Source organism: Equus caballus, chromosome X, assembly GCF_041296265.1.
Source record: "Equus caballus isolate H_3958 breed thoroughbred chromosome X, TB-T2T, whole genome shotgun sequence".
NCBI classification, from domain to species: Eukaryota; Metazoa; Chordata; class Mammalia; order Perissodactyla; family Equidae; genus Equus; species Equus caballus.
In genome coordinates, this window is record NC_091715.1 from 1,152,620 (window position 1) to 1,156,930 (window position 4,311).

Consider the following 4,311-nt stretch of genomic DNA (forward strand, 5'->3'; position numbering starts at 1 on the left):
TTGCTGGGGTGATCAGGCCCAGAAACCCAAAGTTGGGGCTCCCAGGGGTGGAGCCTTTTACTCTTTAAAGATTTCTTTGTTTCCCAGTCGCAAAGCTCAAAAGGAGATGAAAATGGCCATTGTAACTTCAAGAGAGACAAAAGAAACGGGTCCATTACCGTGAAAAATCTCCCCTGAACCTAGGGCAGCGTCCTACCCGTTGTTCCTACTGTGGGGTTCCTATAGCAAGGGGTGATGGGGGCGTCCCCCGGCATTGCATCCCTTGTATACCTTCCCTGTTATGCCTGGCAGTAACAGGTGCCTGGTGAATGGTCCCCGAGAGAAAAGGAGAAAGAAAAGGAGCCATTACCTCGAAAATCCCCCCATTGGGGTTCCTGTAGCAAGGGATGATGGGGGCATCCCTTGAACATCTTGCCTATTCTGCCTGACAGTAATAGGTGCCTGGCAAATGGTCCCAGAGAGAAAAGGAGAAAGAAAAGGGGCCATTACCTTGAAAATTCCCCCATTGGGGTTCCTGTAGCAAGGGATGATGGGGGCATCCCTCGAACATCTTCCCTATTCCGCCTGGCAGGAATAGGTGCCTGGCGTATGGTCCCAGAGAAAGGGAGCCATTACCTTGAAAATCCCCCCAATGGAGTTCCTGTAGCAAGGGATGATGGGGGCATCCCTTGAACATCTTCCCTATTCTGCCTGGCAGGAATAGGTGCCTGGCGTATGGTCCCAGAGAAAGGGAGCCATTACCTTGAAAATCCCCCCAATGGAGTTCCTGTAGCAAGGGATGATGGGGGCATCCCTTGAACATCTTCCCTATTCTGCCTGGCAGGAATAGGTGCCTGGTGAATGGTCCCAGAGAAAGGGAGCCATTACCTTGAAAATCCCCCCAATGGAGTTCCTGTAGCAAGGGATGATGGGGGCATCCCTTGAACATCTTCCCTATTCTGCCTGGCAGGAATAGGTGCCTGGTGAATGGGCCCCAGGATAAAAGGACAAAGACAGTGAGAAAGAGAAAGACAGTGAGGAATTTTCCTCCAGTCTGGGGGACATTCTACCCAATTGCATCCTGGAGCCATTCTCCCAAGAAGGGGTTCCCATACTCCACCAGAGGTTAGAGTTTGGTACTTTCCTTGAACTGGAGTCCCGAGTGGGACTTTCCTCGCAGTTCAGAGTGTGGTCAGGTGCCAGAGGGAGGGATCCCAATCCAGCCTTAGGAAAAGAAACCTTCCACGGGAGTCTTGGAGATTGGCGGCCGTCCTAATGACTTAAGTGGCCAACCCGCGCCCACGTAAAACTTGTCTATTAGAGATAGAGTCAGGAAGGAATGGATTAATTCATTCTCCATCACCCTGAGGCTTAAGGTACTGATTCTCTTCAAGCTGAATGCCACAATTTGCCCCATAGAGTAGCCATGGGCAGCAAACGTGGATTCATACAGCTGTCCCAGAAAGTTCCCGATGGAGCAGTGAATCTAGATCCATCCTTGAAAAAGAGCAGGAAGGAATGGATTAATTCATTTTCCATCACCCTCAGGCTTAAGGTACTGATTCTCTTCAGGCTGAATGCCACAAGTTGCCCCATAGAGTAGCCATGGGCAGCAAACGTGGATTCATACAGCTGTCCGAGAAAGTTCCCGATGGAGAAGTGAATTTAGATCCATCCTTGAAAAAGAGAAAGGCACAAGGAAGAAAAGGGCACTTACCAGAACTCGAGCTCACAAGCCGATGAAGCAAGTCCCCGTACGGGCCACCAGAAATGATGCGGGGTCGGTGAGCCGAGGAGTCAAAAGAAAGATTTCTTAGACTCTCAAGATCTGGCAGTAGTGCTCTTTTATTTAGAGAATAGTGTGGAATAGCATGGGGACAGGACCCACGGGCAGTCAGAGCTTCTGCTGCCGCCGCTTCTGCTGCCCCCGCTGGCATGGGGACAGGGCCCATGGGCAGTCAGAGCTGGTGTGTGGGGACAAGACCCACGGGCAGTTAGAGCTCCTGTTGCTGCCGCTTCTGCTGCCCCCGCTGGCATGGGGACAGGGCCCATGGGCAGGCAGAGCTGGTGCGTGGGGACAGGACCAACGGGCAGGCAGAGCTCCTGCTGCTGCCCCGAGTTGAGGGTTAGGGCTAATTTTATAAGGCATGGGTACGTGACTTATTTTTACTGGAGAAAAGAAAAGATGATGTAAAAAGTCATTAAATGATTTCAGTGCAGATGGGATCTGGTTATTGTGCGGTCATATAACTTTAGATACGAAAATGGCCATATAGATCGGCATGTAGGTGAGGATGCCCCGGGCTTCTCTCCCTGGGGCGGTCCTAATTCATACCATAAACAAAGTCCACTGGGTCATATAGTTTGGCATGTAGGCCAGGTCACCTTGGGCTTCTCTAGCTGGGGCAGCCTTAATCCACATCACCAGCATTTTATGGTTCGTGATTTCCTCCTTTGTTACTTGTATTTCTCCCTTTCATTCCACCACCTTCTCACCTGCCTTAAATTCGCTCTCATCAGGACTTTAGTACGAGAGTTACCTTTTCTAAGATTCCACCTGGTTATTCCAGGTACAATTTGTCCAGGTTCTAATCTGTTTTAATTTCAACCCTGGATGAGCTCACTTTTTCTTCCGTAATCCTTTATTGCACTTCTGCATCTCTCTCTCTCCTATTGTGGATTTTAAGACTCTCGTTGGGCAAGGAGTGATTTTGAGTCACTCCTTGCCTTTGACTTTGCTCCGCAGAGCAACTAATAACTATTATCTGCCACGCGCTCCATTCATCTCTAAGCAGAGTAGGAGAGCTGATCCCGTGTCACCTGAGATGACACCCTTTTAGAGGGGCACCCGAAATTATCAGGGAACGTGGCTGAAGAGAGTCCTTCAGAGCGTTGTCTGTACGACAACGCCTATGCAAAGATAAAAATGCAATGATTTCATCTATGAGGAAAGCGAACTCCGAGAGTTTAAGAAGTTTAGCCATGGCAATCAATCAATTTATCTGGGAGACGTTAATCTTCACAAGGGCCATCACAGGAGGCGGACATTTGCATATACTCAATGTCCTACTGAAAAAATCAGGAAGGGACATTTTAGGTTTATATCTGTCACTTCTGTCTGTCACCTGTCTCTTCTAGGCATAGTAGCCAAGTGACAAATCTGAACTGTTTAGGTAAAATCAGGTTTTTCCATCACATCCCCACAACTACCCAATTTGAGGACAGGGCGTTTCAAATCATGATCATCAGTGGGTTTGTATCTTATTTACGCAACTCGAGGAGCATCATCCCAGTTTGGCCAAAGGCTTGCAGCTTGTCTTCTCTGGGCTTTCACACAGTTGCCTACAAGGGCTCTATTGCATTAAAGAAACATGGCTAAGTACATAGCATCAATCAAAATTTGACAGACTTTGGCCACATTGCTGGGCTTATCAGTAAGGATTTTGAGCAACTCCCCAAAGTGAAGACTCACCCCACAAAGAAACGTGGAATGCATAAAGAAAGCGCTGGAAGCTAGAAGGAGAAGAATCCTTTACTTAGTACACTGACGAGATTTTAAAGTAGCTTATTATAGAGCTGCCATGGGAATCTGGATTAAGACAGTTTTATTCTTCACATGCCATTGTTCGGGATGAAAACTTGTATGCTCTTTGTTGCTCTCCTTCCGGAGATTGGGTTCAAACCTTCTGGACATATCCTTTTGGTGTTTTCATACAATTCCAGTGCAAAGTTCCCCTCCACACACGTCGACCTAGAGATCGCTGTATTTTTGACCTGACGGTCCGGGATCTGGTATCTAGAGCTGATGGAATCACACGGCGGCATCTCTAATAGCATGTTTCACCTCAAAAAAACCCCAGTGTTCTAGTGAAAGGAGGCTGTACAGCGAGACTACGTGTAGCAAATCCAGAGAGCAAACTGCTCTGGTTTGCTTACCCAGGTGTTCATGAACTTTTCTTTGTGTGTAGGATGATGATGCCTTGGTTCATAAATGCCCAAATCTTTACTGATAATGCTGAGGGAAAGGCTGTTTTGCTACTCTTCACTTGCTGTTTACTAGCAATCCCTTTGGGACACGGTGTTGACAAAGAGCGTAGCCACTGGCCATGAATCGTCCTCTGTCATCTCTCTTACTCAACATAATTCGGAAATATTCCTGGGGGGGAGATATTGTATTTTCTCTCCTTTATTTAGCTGCACAGATGACTCTGAGGCAATGCTGGAGACCGGGAGGTCGTCGGAATCCAATGGCCGGAACGAAAAGGATTGTTCCTCACTTCTGCTTGATGAATCATTTTGGTGGTAGACGCAGAGAACACTCACGCCCTGCAA